The sequence below is a fragment of the Pristiophorus japonicus genome, chromosome 21, assembly GCF_044704955.1.
Source record: "Pristiophorus japonicus isolate sPriJap1 chromosome 21, sPriJap1.hap1, whole genome shotgun sequence".
Lineage (NCBI taxonomy): Eukaryota > Metazoa > Chordata > Chondrichthyes > Pristiophoridae > Pristiophorus > Pristiophorus japonicus.
Genome location: NC_091997.1, coordinates 809,965 through 826,589, shown reverse-complemented (window position 1 = coordinate 826,589; position 16,625 = coordinate 809,965). Strand labels below are relative to the sequence as shown.

Below are 16,625 nucleotides of genomic sequence, written 5' to 3'. Positions count from 1 at the left end.
AGAAAGACTTGCATTTATATAGCGCCTTTCATGCTCTCAGGACGTCCCAAAGCGCTTTACTCAAGCAGTATTTTTGCAGTGTAGTCACTGTTGTAATGTAGGAAACGCAATAGCCAATTTGCGCACAGCAAGCTCCCACAAACAGCAATGAAATAATGGCCAGATAGTCTGTTTTAGTACTGTTGGTTGAGGGATAAATATTGGCCAGGACTCGTCTGCTCCTCTTCGATACAGTGTCGTGGAATCTTTTACATCCACCCGAGAGAGCAGACAGGGCCTTGGTTTAGCGCTCCCTCAGCACTGCACTGGAATGTCAGCCTAGATTTTGTACTCAAGTCTCTGGAGTCGGACTAAAAGCAAGGTTCATCATGCAGCCTCCAACTCTTAACTCGTTCCTTCCCAAGGCCACAAAACTATGGAACCTTCCCTTCCTTCCACAACCTAATGATACAAGGAAAACTTTCAACACCTCCACGCATCTTCTCTTGAAATGAGGCCAGAGGTACATTTTACAAGCCCTCGACAAGACAGCTGATGAATGGGCAGCCAGGTGATGTCCCTGGGTGTTATCTCGGAGCCGTTTACCATGGCCCTCGGCTCCTCCCGTTCCCAGCTCCTTACCACCTTTTCCTCTACCAGTCATTACCTCCAATCACAAGAAAACCTACAACCTAAAACCCAAGCGTAGCTTATTTAACTACGGATTTCTCTGGTCTTCTCTGCTGCTCTGTAGAACCTGCACCTTGGGCCTGCGGATCAAGATTTCCGAATTTAAAAATAAAATCCTTTACTAACAAAAGGGATAACCACATTCAGCAAGGAGCCAATTCTTTGCTTAACATTGCTAACGGATTCTGTTTCCTTATATTATGATAAAAATTCAATGGTTAGGTATTAAACAAAGGATTTTGTTCATAATGCAAGGACTTTGTGGCTTTAAGAGATACCTTCCCATTGCATCTTTCAAACCAACCTTAAGTTGAAACTAATGATACTTACTGTCGGCTTGGCAATCAGTCTATACAAAACTCTGGAACATTGCTGCCGAATATTTTCAGACCTGCCTGTGGCTTCCGATATAAAACAAACCAAATGTCTCTGGCTGTGGTGGGCCTGGCTCCAGACTCCGATACAGCCCTTAGTTTCAGTTGCACTAAAGTTATTAGTGTTGCATTTTCACTTTCGAGTTACGATGTTTACTGCCTCACTGACTGAAACTCCAAAATATCAATGTGACTACTCCCAGCGAGAGGATATTACAAAGGTTCTTCACTTCGTGATTTTGTGGATTAAAAATAAATATTCTAATCCAGATGGGTTAGTTGGAAAATGCATTGTCCAATATGAAACATAGCCATACAGCTCCTTAAATTAATCCAACTCTATGTCATGGAAGGATACAGGAAGCCTGACCCAAAAAGTGGGTTTTGAGAGACTTTTGAAGGAAGAGATGGAGGAGTTTGTGGACTGAGTACCACAGAGAGTAACCAAGGCAACTGAAGACTCTGCTACCATAAGACAAAGGGAGTGTGTGTGGGGTGTGGGGGGCGGGGGGGGGGGGGGGAGCGGGGAGTTAGAGAACTGAAAGGATATGAGTAGCTGTATTTTGGGCATTTGTGGAGGATGCAAACCATAAAGGAAGGAATTCATACGATCATAGAATAATAAAGCACAGAAGGAGGCCATTCGGCCCATTGTGCCTGTGCCGGCTCTGTGACAGAGCGATCCAATTAGTCCCACTCTGCTGCCCTTTCCCCAAAGGTCCTGCAAATTTTCCCCATCAAGTATTTATCCAATTCCCTTTTGAAAGTTATTACTGAATCTGCTTCCTCCATCTTTTCAGGCAGTGCATTCCTGACCATCACAACTTGATGCGTAAAAATTTTTTTCCTCATCTGCCCCCTGGTTCTTTTGCCAATTACTTTAAATCTGTGCCCTCTGGTTACCGATCCTTCTCCCTCCAGAAACAGCTCCTCCTTATTTTCAAAGCACTTCATTAAAATAAACAAGGCTAGATGTAACAAAAGCATGGATAAAGGTTTTGGCGGTAGAGAGGCTGATGTAAGGGCAGAGTTGGACAATGTTGTGGTGGTCTGTGTGATGGAAAGGAAACGGGAGCTGCAACTGAGCTCAGCGTCGAACAACCATAGTTACAAATGGTCTGGCTGGGACAGTGGCCAGAGAAGGAGATGTAATCAGAGGCACTGGAGCAGATTCTGTGGGGAGGGCTGAAGACAATGGCTTCAGTCTTCCCAATTGTGAGTTGTAGGAAGTTGTAATGTATTGCAGGAGAGATGGTCGTGCTTCTTGCATTGTGATAGACTCGCTGACATATTTAGCTTCCCAAGGAAGGTGATTAGCCACAGGTAAAACCTCCAAGAAGATGAAAAACTGAGGGGATATCTCCCTAAACTTAAAGGTGAGCAAACAAAGACATCCAGATATTAGTCTAATGTTCGAACCAATTTTTACTCAGTCACGATCAGCTCCATTTCACAGCAGATGTTCGCACATTCCCAACGGGACTAGATTCCTTGTATTACTTGATCAGCTTGTCCTTATTTCTTCTGCCCTCAGTCACTCCCATTAGTGGATGTTGTTCAGCTCTCTTTTGTGAAAGGATACCGGCATAGCATTCATTATTTTTGATGGAAATCTGTCTCACATATTCACCACCCTGTGAGAGAAACATTTCTCCCGATCTCTGGTCTCACATGAGACCTGTGACCTTAAATAAGAGCTCCTCTGCGCTCCCCATTGATTGGTGGATGAATGTACCACCTGCTGCCCAATACAAGAACAGGAAGGTCCCAGGTTTAATGTGTGGATTTGTGTGCAAGTCACCTGCTCTTAACTGGTCACCGAGAATCTGGGCTGGGGAGGAGGAAAAAAGACACACACAAAAAATTAATTTCTCAGCATTATCAGTCTGTTTTGAGTTGGTTTAGGTTCTTCTTATAATTTAAATTGCAAATACTTAGTTTATTGATTTTCAAATCAATTCGCCGACTGAACTGTGGAAAGCAGAAACCTAAAAGCTGCAACGCTGTTTAAATATTCAAAGACCTGAAGTAGCAGCCTGACAGACTGCAACTGAGAAACATTTGGTTTTGGTATTTTTAGCATGTAGTTTAGGTTTTGTGCTCATCAAGGCGCGGGATGTTAAGGCTTGTCATTATACTTGAAAAGGAAAAATTTGCAGGGCTATGGAGAAAGAGCACAGAAATGGGACTAATTGGATAGCTCTTTCAAAGAGCCAGCACAGGCATGATGGGCCAAATTATTTTTGTTCCCTCTAAAACACTTCTGGTTGCAAGTGCAGGTACCACAAAGCATCCACATTTTTGCCCACTCACTTAGCCTACCTATAATTATTAAGGATGAAATAGCAGCGCATTTGGAAAGCAGTGACAGGATCGGTCCAAGTCAGCATGGATTTATGAAGGGGAAATCATGCTTGACAAATCTTCTGGAATTTTTTGAGGATGTATCTAGTAGAGTGGACAAGGGAGAACCAGTGGATGTGGTGTATTTTGACTTTCAAAAGGCTTTTGACAAGGTCCCGCACAAGAGATTGGTGTGCAAAATCAAAGTGCATGGTATTGGGGGTAATATACTGACATGGATAGAGAACTGGTTGGCAGACAGGAAGCAGAGAATCGGGATAACGGGTCCTTTTCAGAATGGCAGGCAGTGACTAGTGGAGTGCCACAGGGCTCAGTGCTGGGACCCCAGCTCTTTACAATATACATCAATGATTTAAATGAAGGAATTGAGTGTAATATCTCCAAGCTTGCAGATGACGCTAAACTGGGTGGCGGTGTGAGCTGTGAGGGGGTCGCTAAGAGGCTGCAGAGTGACTTGGACAGGTTAGGTGAGTGGGAAAATGCATGGCAGATGCAGTATAATGTGGATAAATGTGAGGTTATCCACTTTAGGGGCAAAAACACGAAGACAGTCTATTATCTGAATGGCGGCAGACTCGGAAAAGGGGAGGTGCAACGAGACCTGGGTGTCATGGTTCATCAGTCATTGAAAGTTGGCATACAGGTACACAGCAGGTGGTGAAGAAGGCAAATGGTATGTTGGCCTTCATAACTAGGGGATTTGAGTATAGGAGCAGGGAGGTCTTACTGCAGTTGTACAGGTGAGGCCTCACCTGGAATATTGTGTTCAGTTTTGGTCTCCTAATCTGAGGAAGGATGTTCTTGCTATTGAGGGAGTGCAGCGAAGGTTCACCAGACTGATTCCAGGGATGGCTGGACTGACATATGAGGAGAGACTGGATCAACTGGGCCTTTATACATTGGAGTTTAGAAGGATGAGGGGGGATCTCATAGAAACATATAAGATTCTGACGGGATGGGACAGGTTAGATGCGGGTAGAATGTTCCCGATGTTGGAACCAGGGGGCACAGTCTTAGGATAAGTGTTAGGCCATTTAGGACTGAGATGAGGAGAAACTTCTTCACTCAGAGAGTTGTTAACCTGTGGAATTCCCTGCCACAGAGAGTTGTTGATGCCAGTTCATTGGATATATTCAAGATGGAGTTAGATATGGTCCTTATGGCTAAAGGGATCAAGGGGTATGGAGAGAAAGCAGGAAAGGGGTACTGAGGGAATGATCAGCCATGATCTTATTGAATGGTGGTGTAGGCTCGAAGGGCCAAATGGCCTACTCTTGCACCTATTTTCTATGTTTCTATATTTCTATAACCCTTTGCAGATTCTTTGCGTCCTCCTCACAACTTGCTTTCCCACCTATCTTTGTATCATCAGGAAATTCATCCAAGTCATTAATATAGATTGTAAATAGTTGAGGCCCCAGCACTGATCCCTGTGGCACTCCACTAGTTACAGTTTAACAACCTGAAAATGAACCATTTATCCCGACTCTCTGTTTTCTGTTAGTTGATTAAGACACAGGATCAGCCAGTATCCAGTCAAATGGCAGAATAGGCTGGAGGGGCTAATGGCATCTGTGGCCAGCCCATTTAGTTCACAGAAAACTGTAGTTCCTCAATCACAGCCTCCAGTTGCCTTACTAATGATTTCAGAATGCTTGCCTCCACTACTGTACCTGGACGACCACCTCAGGTGCTAATCACTCTTTGTGTGAATATGAATAGCTGTTTCCGGACCTCAATCCAGAATTTGTCTTTTACCAGTTTTCTTACATGCATCCCCCTGTTGTGTTTTAACTTGAGATAGGATTACTGTTTTCTATTCCCTTAATATCCTACTGACCTATATAAGCTCCCTTCCCATTCGCATCCCTTCTAGTCCGAGGAGTCGGAGATTTGCTAATCCTTTCCTCCATATGTATTTGAACTTTATATCAGTCATTGAGTTTGGCAAAGTGCATGGAAAATACTTCTTCATGAGAAATCCATCTTCTGAAGCTAAAGACCATCTCAGATGGTTCATCATGATAGGCAGTCCCTTGGAATCGAGGAAGACTTGCTTCCACTCCTGAAGTGAGTTCTTTGGTGGCTGAACAGTCCAATACGAGAGCCACAGACTCTGTCACAGGTGGGACAGATAGTCGTTGAGGGAAGGGGTGGGTGGGACAGGTTTGCCGCATGCTCTTTCCGCTGCCTGCGTTAGATTTCTGCATGCTCTCGCCGTTGAGACTCAAAGTGCTCAGCGCCCTCCCGGATGCACTTCCTCCACTTAGGGCGGTCTTGGGCCAGGGACTCCCAGGTGTCGGTGGGGATGTTGCACTTTATCAGGGAGGCTTTGAGGGTGTCCTTGTAGCGTTTCCGCTGCCCACCTTTGGCTCGTTTGCCATGAAGGAGCTCCGAGTAGAGCACTTGCTTTGAGAGTCTCGTATGTGGCATGCGGACTATGTGGCCCGCCCAGCGGAGCTGATCGAGTGTGGTCAGTGCTTCAATGCTGGGGATGTTGGCCTGGATGAGGACGCTGATGTTGGTGCGCCTGTCCTCCCAGGGCATTTGTAGGATCTTGCGGAGACATCGTTGGTGGTATTTCTCCAGTAAACTTGAGGTGTCTACTGTATATGTTCCATGTCTCTGAGCCATACAGGAGGGTGGGTATTACTACAGCCCTGTAGACCATGAGCTTGGTGACAGTTTTGAGGGCCTAGTCTTCAAACATTCTTTTCCTCAGGTGGCCGAAGGCTGCACTGGCGCACTGGAGGCGGTGTTGGATCTTGACGTCACTGCCTGCTCTTGTTGATAGGAGGCTCCCGAGATAAGGGAAGTGGTCCACGGAGTCCAGGGTCGCGCCGTGGATCTTGATGACTGGGGGTCAGTGCTGTGCGGCGAGGACAGGCTGGTGGAGGACCTTTGTCTTACGGATGTTTAGCGTAAGGCCCATGCTTTCATACGCCTCAGTAAATACATCGACTATGTCCTGGAGTTCAGCCTCTGTATGTGCGCAGACGCAGGCATCGTCTGCGTACTGTAGCTCGATGACAGAGGTTGGGGTGGTCTTGGACCTGGCCTGGAGACGGCGAAGGTTGAACAGCTTCCCACTGGTTCTGTAGTTTAGTTCCACTCCAGCGGGGAGATTGTCAACTGTGAGATGGAGCATGGCAGCGAGAAGGATTGAGAAGAGGGTTGGGGCGATGATGCAGCCCTGTTTGAGCCCCGGTCCGGATGTGGATTGGGTCTGTGATGGATCCATTGGTAAGGATCATGGCCTGCATGTCGTCGTGGAACAGGCAAAGGATGGTGACAAACTTTTGGGGGATCCGAAGGGAGTTGTCGGGTATGTTCAGTGAGTCTGATGCACCAAGTTAAATAAAACAAAGGAAAATAACAAAATAAATCATAAGAAATTATATTGAAAGAAATGGTCTTGGAATTCATTCAAAAAATCAATCCAAACATAATGGGAATAGTAAATCTCAGACACCAAGTTGCCAGCATTGACTCATAATCAGCACGAGTGGATTATAAGATTTATTTGATAAAAGCTTTGTGCATTACACTCTGAGGCAATTGAAATCTGTCAACTTTACAGTCGATGAACACTAAAAAATAAAAGGGCTATCCAGCAGCATTAGCAGACAATACAAGGATGGGGGCAGATATACAGGATCAAATACTGTAGGGCTCTGTAACAGTGCAGGCTAATAAAAGATTTACACAATGCACAGAGTACAGGCACAGAGTACTGGGACAGCGAATCAATTGAATGAAGGGTTCCACCTGAACTGTTAAGGGTTCCCCATACACATACAGAAAAGTTCAAAAACCACTGATCTACAAACAGATGCCAATCCTGAGGCAATGGCATGTGTGTGTGGGGGGGGGGGGGGGGGGGGCAGGGCGGGCGGTAATTCTCCTCCGCTATCCCATCCCAATTTGGGGCAGAATCGCAGCGGTCTTGTCCCTTGTAGCCTTCAGTACAATCCACGCACGCTAAACTGTACCACAGGTTTTTACAATCTACAAATAGGTGTGAAAATTATGCACCAGTACAAGTGATCTATGACCACTTGTCTATCCAGTGTAAGAGTTGTGGGTGCTATGTTTTACCAGTTCGTACAGTAAGTGTACTACACAGAGGTTCATTAAGAAATTGTGAGCTCCCATTTACACTGGAAACCTAACAATTGGATCTGATCTGGTTCTTGCTTTCTGAATATACATTTGCAACTGAAGTGACATGCCCTGTCAATCAAAGAATAAAACATGTCAAATGTATTATCTCTGAGAATTGACGCTGAGGGCTTTTATAATCCACTGAGTTAGCATCAAGGCCTCCAGGCTTTGTTGTATGGTCTATTTTATTGGCTTCACAACAACTTGAATTTATATAGAGTCTTTAAAATAGTGAGATGTCCACAGGAGTGATTATCAAACAAAATTTGACACTGAGCCACATAATGAGAGATGGTCAAAGGGTAGGTTTTAAGGAGCATCTTAGAGGAGAGGGAGGTAGAGTCAGAGGTTTAGGGACGGAATTCCAGAGCTTAGGGAATTCAAGGATTTCAGGACTACTTACTTAAAGCCCAGCCACAGTTTGCTGCTCCCCAGTGCCTCAGTAAATGCACTGCCATACATACTGATCAGGAAGGACCCATGCTCAATCCGCCAGTCCCCACTGAGCTGGTGCAATCTGCCAAGGTGGCAATTGGGATGCTACAACTCACTTCAGTCCTATTTCAGAGATTTGAGCACAAAATCTAGGCTGACACTCCAGTGCAGTGCTGAGGGAGTGCTGCATTGTCGGAGATGCCGTCTTCTGGATAACACGTTAAACTGAGGCCCCGTCTGCTCTCTCAGATGGACATAAAAGATCCCATGGAACTATTTTGAAGAAGAGCAGGGGAGTTCTCTTTGGTGTACTGGCCAATATTTATCCCTCAACCATCACCAGTAAAACAGATTATCTGGTCATTATCACAGTGCTGTCTGTGGGATCTTGCTGTGCACAGATTGGCAGCTGCATTTCCTACATTACAACAATGACTACACTTCAGAAGTACTTCACTGGCTGTAAAGCTCTTTGGGACATCCTGAGGTTGTGAAAGGTGCTATATAAATCCAAGAACCTTCTTTCGGATCCCTGGGCTAAGGAGGCTGTGGGGTAGGAGCGGAAATCAGCTCGTGTTACTACACCGATTGCCGCCTGATGCTCCATGCTAGGCAAAGGACAGCATCGGGCTTGACTGTATACCTCCCCCCAAGGTTGAATAACCTGCTGACACTCAAAGTTTGGTCTCACATTAGAAGAATGGGTAAGCTATCAGAGGGCGATTGCTACCTGCAGAATTACAGCATGACTCAAAGACTTCAGGAGAAAACATGAAATAAATGACACTCCTGTGAAAGACTTGCATTGATTTGGAGCTTTTCACATCCCCCTGCCAATTCCATCCTTTTGAAGTGCAATCCCTGTTGTTATTTCGGCAAACACGGCAGCCCATCTGTGCACAGCAAGCTCCCACAAAAAGTAATGAGGTAAATGACCGGATCATCTGTTTTTGTGGTGCTGATTGAGGGAGGAATGTCAGCTAGGACACCAGTAGAATTCTCTGCTCTGTTTCAAAAATGCACCGTAGGAGAGGTTAAATCGGGGGCCTCGATTTAACCTCTCACCCAAAAGACAGCAGTCCCGGCAATGCAACACTCCCTCAGTGCTGCACTGACGCCTCAGCCTAGATTATGTGCTGAAGTCTTGGAGCGGAAGGGAGAAAATTGGGGGGGAAGAGAGTCGAGTTAGATTGGTTTAGGAGGTGACAAGTCCCATTTCTTATTCTATGTTCACATTCATACCTCGTTACATGAAATTCCCAAACAAATCACAGTCTCCTGTGTGTTGAATATTAAATTGCAGAGTTACCTCCCTATGGGACATCATGATTTACTGCTCTGACTGTACTTGTGTTATTCTCATTCCCAGTTGTACAAAGGCCATGTGCACTCTGTAAACCATAGAGTACGATATTATTGATTCATACCAATTTTAAGCAATTTTACTCTGGAAATCCCCTAATAAAATGTACACAACTATTTTAGTCACTGATTTTTTTGGTTGTAGGGCAAGGGTTGGAGAATGAGGATTTGGGGAGTTTAGTCCATTTTTATAATCTCAACGTAACTCAGTTTGACAGCTCAGTATATTCTTTCCCAACCTTTTTATCCCCTTCCACAACAACAACTTGTATTTATATAGAGCCTTTAACGTGGTCAAACATCCCAAGGCGCTTTAAAGGAGTATTATAAGACAAAAAATTTGACACCAAGCCAAATAAGAAGAAATTAGGACAGATGACCAAAAGCTTGGCCAAAGAGGTAGGTTTTAAGGAGCGTCTGGGCTGACCCGTGCTGGGATATAGTTGCATGGGTACTGGCTGAGTATGAGTAGACTATCTCCACAACCAAGCATCACCCTACACAGACACACACAGAGACACATGCATACACACACTGTCAGTACTGGATAGCAATCAGGAGCAGGGTGCTGAGGCCAATGAGAGTACTCCAAACCCCAGCTAAGATCAGCTAGAAGAACTCGCATTTATATAGCACCTTTCACGATCTCAGGACGTTCCAAAGCGCTTTGCAGCCTAACAACACATCAGAGCTCAAACCTAGAACCTTGTGCAATAATCAGAATCAAATCTATTACCAGTCAGGAAGAGTTAGGGGAACTCGAAGAACAAACTTCAATGGGCTAGACGGTGTTTGATCAACTGAGCCATTGGATACAAGCCCTGCACAGTATATCCTGCAAATTGATATTCTTGGAACTTTTACAAATTAAATTTATTCTAAGCTGTTTATCATTGCCATATTAATAAATAAAAATTGATCGATCTAATTTATATAACGCTTCTTAACTGTTTGAAGTGACATATTAACCGATTTATTTGAAGAAAAACTAAATTGCACTTTTAAGTATTTGGGTTTCCATGTGTTAAAGGTAATGATGCACGATATCTATTTCTGTGAACATAAATTCCGCAGAGCAACCCTTTCGAAGATTAGATTTAAGCAAATAATAAAACTAAATGTTCAACAACAGAATACAGCAGAAACTCCAGCCCGTTTGTCGGCGTATAAAACGCCTGCGCACTTGCCCCAACCCTGCATCTCGCCTTTAACAGCAAGGAAGGAAAATTGTATTGCCGACTTTTAAAACACGATTGTCAAATAAACATATTTAGAGAGCAAATGTGAAAGCCCTGGCGTGTGAGGAGGTAAATGCCGGACTGCACGGTTTAAGTAGGCGGGACATTCAGTGCATCGGATCCAAAGCGAAATAAACGAGAGAGAGAAAAAAAATATGGCTGAGCGTTTTTGTCTTGTGTGAAGGACGCGAGAGAGAAAGAGCAGCCGCTTCTGTTGTATTGCAGACTATCGCAGAGCTCGTGTCTCGGTAGATGTGTGAAAGGTTGCACTCACGTGTTGCTGACTGATCTTGGGACCCCATCTGACAGGAGCAGTCTGACTCTTCCCAGCCTGATCTCTTTGTAACTTACACCCAAATGGACAGTGTTGCAATTTCACTCCCCGCAGACACACCACGTGGTGGCGCAAACTAAACACCTCCACAGTACAGTGTCATTCATGAGATGTTACACAAAACAGAGAGCTTCTCTTTGTATCCCCACCAAAGCGGTTCCACATTCGCAATATGTTTTTTTTTAATTGGGATTTACCTCTGGAGATTGTAATCAATGGTGATGACGGTTCCAGTAACCCCCATACGTTGCAGATCAATAGAGTGAAACAATATTATTGCGAGAGCTTGTTCTACACGAGTTGTCTGACAAAACCGAGCTCTGAAACGATCGCTTTGGCAGTCAGCTGCCATCTTCGGCATTCTGATACAAGTGGGCGGTTTGTTTACATCAGGGATTTCCAAGACGGAAATTCTGGATGGCAATCTCTCTTTTAAAGGGGTATTGTCCGCTTTGAAGAAGAGAAAAACAATATCACGGTTCGGCAAACCTGTATATTGTAAAACAAAAACAGAACAGCGTTGAAAACACTCAGCATCTTCAGAGAGAGAATATTTCGGACGTGGACCCTTCTTCAAAACTGGTTTTATTTATATCATGCGTTTACTTTGTACATTATATTGCCAGAAAAAATATCTTTCCCTCTTCTCTCTCTCCAAATAATATATGACGTGCCAAACACTTTCTGCACGAAGACAGTGCCCCTTTTAAAAAATAAAACAGGGCGCTGTCACTGATGGGATGTTTCCAGGGCCAGCTCAGTTTGAAAAATGCTCCAGTTCAAACATTTGTTATCTTGGCAGTATTTTTTTTTTAACTGCAGTGTTAACTTAAAAGAGGAGGAAAGTCAAGTGAGGGGATTTTCGTCGTTCAAAGTGTTCCTCGATATGTTAAAAAAAATGATATACAAAACAAATCTTTCGATGTTTTAGCGATTTCACCGCACCATCATTTTAAGCCTCGGTCCCTCCAAGCCCCTGCTGTGTCTCGGTTTGGTTCCATTCATTTTATTAGGAGCTGTGGCATCAGACACGGTCCGGGTGGTTTCTGGAGTTGCAATGCTGCAGCTAAACGCAGCCTGCTCTCTTGGATAGTTCCAAACCCGGAGATGTAAAATGAGAAGCAAAACTGCAAATGTTGGAAATTTGAAATAAAAATAGGACGTTCTATAAATACACTACAGTTCAATCGGCATCTGAAAAGGGAAATCGGAAGATAGAGAGAGGAGTGTGCCATTCAGCCCCTCGAGCCTGTTCAACAACAGATTGACAATTTGGGAGTAATTTGCGCCCGTTATGAAAGGACTCACTTTCCATCCCGGACAGTCCACATTCAAAATGTTAGCCGACCGTTTCACTTTTCAGAGCAAAATTGTAAACGGGACAAATGGCATCAGTTCGTGTGACTGGGTCCGCAACTCACTTCTTGGCATGGGGGGGGAGAAGAAAGAGGGAGATGCCACGTAAATAAAAAACTTGCATTTGTATAGCCACCTTTCACAACCCGAGGACGTCCCAAAGCACTTTACAACCAATGAAGTACTTTTGAAGTGTAGTCACTCTTGTAATGGATTGCTGCAACCTATTTGTACATAACAGGCTCCCACAAACAGCAGTGACAGAAATGGCCAAGCCATCTGTGTTAGGTATTGGTTGAAGGATAAATGCCAGCTAGGACACCTCCCCTGTTTTTCTTCAAATAGTGTCCTGGGATTTTTTTAAATGCCCACCTAAGGGGCAGACAGGGCTACAACAACAACAACTTGTATTTATATAACGCCTTTAACATAGTAAACGACGCTTCACAGGAGTATTGTGATACAAAGAAATTGACACCAAGCAACATAAGGAAAAATAAGGGCAGACAACAAAAGCTTGGCCAAAGAGGTATGTTTTAAGGAGTGTCTTAAGGGAGGAAAGAGTTTATAATTCCTGATCTTAAGACCCAGGCAACAGAAGGCATGGGCACCAATGGTGGAGCGATTATAATCAGGGATATTCAAAAGGGCAGAATTAGAGGTGTTATATATGTATACTTGCATTTACTCTGTACAGCCACCAGAGGGCTCATCCCCTGGAGTCCCAAGGGATCCCATAATCCCTTGGGAGCACAGGTATATAACGAGATCCAGATAGCGAACCCAAAGATGCAGAGAACAGTGGGCATCCTGGAGAAATTTTCGGAGGGAGATGATTGGGAAACTTTTTTGGAGCGACTCGACCAATACTTCATGGCCAACGAGCTAGATGGGGAAAAGAACCACTGCCAAACGTAGAGCGATCCTCCTCACTGTCTGTGGGGCACCGACGTATGGCCTCAATGAAGAATCTGCTCACTCCAGCGAAACCCACAGAGAAATCGTATGATGATTTGTGCACACTGGTCCGAGAGCATTTGAACACGAAGGAAAGCGTTCTGATGGCGAGGTATCGGTTCTACACCTACAAAAGGTCTGAAGGCCAGAAAGTGGCGAGTTATGTCGCCGAGCTAAGATGCCTTGCAGGACATTGCGAATTTAAAGGACATTTGGAGCACATGCTCAGAGACTTTTTCATACTTGGCATTGGCCATGAAACCATACTTCGCAAGCTTTTGACTTAGCGACCCTAACCTTGAGTAAGGCCAGGCGTTCATTGCCACCAGTGACAATACTAAGCACATTTCTCAGCACACAAGTACTGCTACAAGTACTGTGAACAAAGTGATGTTGTTTTCGAATTGTAACGAACAGGGCAGGTCACACATACCTGCAGCTGCACATCCACAGATGACTCAGAGTCCACCATCAAGGGTGATGAATGCGAGGTCATTAACACCTTGTTGGTGCTGCGGAGGGAGGTGATTATTGTTTCTATTCATGCCGATTCAAAGCATACGTTTGCAAGGGCTGTGGAACAATGAGACACCTCCAACGAGTGTGCAGGCAAGCTGCTAAGCCTGTTAAACCTGCAAACCACCATGTTGCAGAGGAGGACAGATCCACGGAGGATCACTACGAACCAGAGCCTCAGATAGAGGAGACAGAGGTACATGGGGTGCACACATTCACCATAAATTGTCCCCCAAATGTTGAACTAAATGGACTCCTGGTGTCAATGGAGCTGGACACGGGCGCGAGCCAGTCCATCATGGGCAAAAAAGACTTTCGAAAGGTTGTGGTGCAACAAGGCCTCAAGGCCAGTCTTAACTCCAGTTCGCATGAGACGAAGAACTTACACTAAAGAACTGATTCCTGTAATCGGCAGTGCTACCGTAAAGATCTCCTACGATGGAGCGGTGCACAAGCTACCACTCTGGGTGGTACCGGGCGATGGTCCCACGCTGCTCGACAGGAGCTGGCTGGGAAAGATACACTGGAACTGGGACGACATCCGAGCGCTATCGCCCGCTGACGACACTTCGTGTGTCCAGGTCTTAAACAAATTTCTTTTGCTGTTCGAACCAGGTATCGGGAAATTCCAAGGAGCAAAAGTGCAGATCCACCTAACTCCGGGGGCGCGACCCATCCATCACAAGGCGAGAGCAGTACCGAACATGATGAGAGAAAGGGTAGAGATTGAGCTAGACCGGCTGCAACGAGAGGGCATCATTTCACTGATCGAGTTCCGCGAGTGGGCCAGTCCTATTGTTCCAGTCGTCAAGGGAGATGGCACCATCAGAATCTGGCGATTGCAAAGTAACTATCAATCATTTCTCACTGCAGGACCAATACCCACTACCAAAAGCCGATGACCTCTTTGCAACGCTGGCGGGAGGAAAGACGTTCATGAAGCTGGATCTGACTTCAGCCTACATAACGCAGGAACTGGAGGAATCATTGAAGGCCCTCACCTGCATCAAATTTTAGCCCAAAAAGATATTGATGCATTTTCTTTACCCCATAGACACACGCTAACGCTTCTTTCTCAATCATGCTGTCGGGTCTCTCAACCTTGGACAGACTCCTGGATGCATAAGCAACCGATTGCAGTTTCCCGAAATCATTGGCTTGTTGCAATACACACCCGACGCCATATGACGACGCATCACATGCTAGTACCAAACGCTTACATGGATCATACAACACAAGCAATTTGTTTGAGCAAAACAATTTCTCGCTTTTACAAAGGCATTTTCTTGGCTTTTGCTCCAAACCCATTCGCCCCCTTTTTGGAGTAAGACATGTCGTGGTTCTAGCAGTGTGCTGAGACCCAATAACACAAAGGTCTTTTTGTTTATAACAGATGCTCATTTGGAATCTGATCAGCGGCGGCGATATTCCAGAGAAACATGCAAAGTTTATTGAAGTTGGTCCCGCACACTGTGGTCTTCCAGGGTGACATCTTGGTCACAGGTCAGAACACAGCCGAGTATCTGCAGAACCTGGAGGAGGTTCTTAGTCGACTCAAACGCGTGGGGCTCAGTTAAAACGCTCGAAGCGCGTTTTCCTGGCACCTCAAATAGAGTTCCTGGGAAGGAGGATTGCGGCGGACGGCATCAGGCTCACCAACACGAAGAAGGAGGCAATCGAGAATGCACCAAGGCCACAGAACGTAACGGAGCTGCAATCGTTTCTGGGACTCTTCAACTACTTTGGTAACTTCTTACCGGGTCTCAGCTCACTGTTAGAACCACGACATGTCTTACTACGAAAAGGGGGCGAATGGGTTTGGAGCAAAAGCCGAGAAAATGCCTTTGTAAAAGCGAGAAATTGTTATGCTCAAACAAATTGCTTGTGTTGCACGATCCATGTAAGCGGTTGGTACTAGCATGTGATGCGTCGTCATATGGCGTCGGGTGTGTATTGCAACAAGCCAATGATTTCGGGAAACTGCAATTGGTTGCTTATGCATCCAGGAGTCTGTCCAAGGTTGAGAGACCTGACAGCATGATTGAGAAAGAAGCGTTAGCGTGTGTCTATGGGGTAAAGAGAATGCATCAATACCTTTTTGGGCTAAAATTCGAATTGGAAACTGACCATAAGCCACTTATATCGCTGTTTTCTGAGAGTAAAGGGATAAATACCAACGCATCGGCCCGCACCCAGAGATGGGTGCTCACGTTGTCCGCATACAACTACGCCATCAGCCACAGGCCAGGCACAGAAAACTGCGCCGATGAGGCTGCCATTGCCCACCTCGGGGGTGGAAATGGCGCAGCCCGCAGATCTAGCCATGGTTATGGAAGCACTTCAAAGTGAGCAATCACCCGTCACTGCCCAGCAGATCAAAACCTGGACAAGCCAGAACCCCTTATTATCTCTAGTCAAAAGCTGTGTGCTTCACGGGAGCTGGTCCAATGCTCCAGTGGAAATGCAGGAAGAGATAAAGCCGTTCCAGTGGCACAAAGATGAAATGTCTATACAGGCAGACTGCCTTCTGTGCGGCAATCGAGTAATGGTCCCCAAGAAAGGCAGAGACACCTTCATCAATGACCTCCACAGTACCCACCCAGGCATCGTAATGATAAAAGCGATAGGCAGATCCCACGTGTGTTGGCCCGGTATCGTTGTGGACTTAGACTCCTGCATTCACAGATGTAATACATGCTCGCAGTTAAGCAATGTACCTAGGGAAGTGCCGCTAAGTTTATGGTCGTGGCCTCCAAACAGCGGTCTAGGGTACACGTCGACTATGCAGGCCCGTTCTTGGGTAAAATGTTCCTTGTGGTTGTAGATGCATACTCCAAGTGGATTGAATGTGAGATA

At 45.4% G+C, this 16,625-nt stretch overlaps 1 protein-coding gene across 1 annotated transcript in view; it reads right to left on the bottom strand.

The window, feature by feature from the left end:
- LOC139233576 (TANK-binding kinase 1-binding protein 1-like) overlaps positions 1 to 10,978 on the bottom strand; it is a 150,573-nt gene extending 139,595 nt beyond the window's left edge. The window contains exon 1 of the mRNA XM_070863975.1: positions 10,881 to 10,978. The gene's annotated coding sequence lies outside the window, so the exon portion shown is untranslated. The remainder of the gene's footprint in view (positions 1 to 10,880) is intronic.
- Between the last annotated feature and the right edge of the window lie 5,647 nt (positions 10,979 to 16,625).